The sequence below is a fragment of the Nematolebias whitei genome, chromosome 22 (genome assembly GCF_014905685.2).
Source record: "Nematolebias whitei isolate Nwh7 chromosome 22, NemWhi1, whole genome shotgun sequence".
In the NCBI taxonomy this organism is placed as follows: domain Eukaryota; kingdom Metazoa; phylum Chordata; class Actinopteri; order Cyprinodontiformes; family Rivulidae; genus Nematolebias; species Nematolebias whitei.
The window spans coordinates 588,321-589,592 of NC_056519.1; the positions used below are offsets into that span (position 1 = coordinate 588,321).

At 44.5% G+C, this 1,272-nt stretch overlaps 1 protein-coding gene across 1 annotated transcript in view; it reads right to left on the reverse strand.

Annotated features, from left to right (window-relative positions):
• Window positions 1–1,272, reverse strand: part of lemd3 (LEM domain containing 3) — a 16,911-nt gene that overhangs the window by 1,615 nt on the left and 14,024 nt on the right. The gene's annotated exons all lie outside the window — the stretch shown is intronic.

The window sequence follows — 1,272 nt, forward strand, 5'->3', positions numbered from 1 at the left end:
CCAACATCTGCAGCATCCAACATCTGCAGCATCCAACATCTGCAGCACCCAACATCTGCAGGGTTCTTGTAGGAGCGTTCATGTAAATAATGTCACCGTGATCAATGGAGGGAATGAAAGTCACAGATACAAGGCGTTCCTCAGGGTTCAGAGTTAGACAGGATCTGTTTCTGAAAAAGAAACCCAGTTTAACTTTCAGTTTCTTTACCAAGTTTTCCACATGGAGCTTAAAAGATGGGAGTCGACCAAGATACACAAATATTTATAGGAATCAACAAACTCAATGGGGACACCATTAGAGGATAAAATCAGAGGAAGAACTGCTGGGACCAACTTCCTGTTTGAAAACAGCATCCCTTTGGTTTTGTTGGTGTTTAGAACCAGTTTAAGACAGAAGAGGATTGAGGATGCAGAGGAAACTCATTTCAACCTCCTGGATCCACGATCTCATTCTTTCAGGGTGCATTCACAGCAGCCCTGTTTAGTCGCTTTAATCCAACTCCAGCTCGTTTTCCTAGAAAGTCCGGTTCATTTAGGGAGGTGTGAACGCACCATCGAACTCTGTCACGGAACAAAAAGGTGAACTCTGGCCCGGGCTAAAACCTAGGTCTGGGTCCGGTAGAAGAGAACTCCAGCACAGTTCCAGTACAGTGTGAATGTAAACAGACCGGACCCCGCTCCACAGGACAAACAAACACACATTTCTCTTATATGGAGCCGTCAGCTGACTTGTGTGAAGAACAATATTCTCCATGGTCTTCTGTCTCATCTTCTGCTCATGCTGAGTCCATTGTTGAAAAATGACTAAATATAACTCCTAAAACTGATAAAACTTGATGCCACTTCGTTTTTATTTTTATTTACAGAAGAAGAAGAAGACGTGTCTTCAGAGGTTTTTGTGTCGTTTCTTTCAGTAGTTCTTGGTGCAGCGCCCCCACAGGTGAGGGGGGGAACAGGTTGGTTCAACAGGTTGCTTCAACAGGTTGCTTCAACAGGTTGGTTCAACAGGTTGCTTCAACAGGTTGCTTCAACAGGTTGCTTCAACAAGTTGGTTCAACTGGTTGGTTCAACAGGTTGCTTCAACAGGTTGCTTCAACAAGTTGGTTCAACAGGTTGGTTCAACAGGTTGGTTCAACAGGTTGCTTCAACAGGTTGGTTCAACTGGTTGCTTCAACAGGTTGCTTCAACAGGTTGGTTCAACTGGTTGGTTCAACAGGTTGCTTCAACAGGTTGGTTCAACTGGTTGCTTCAACAGGTTGCTTCAACAGGTTG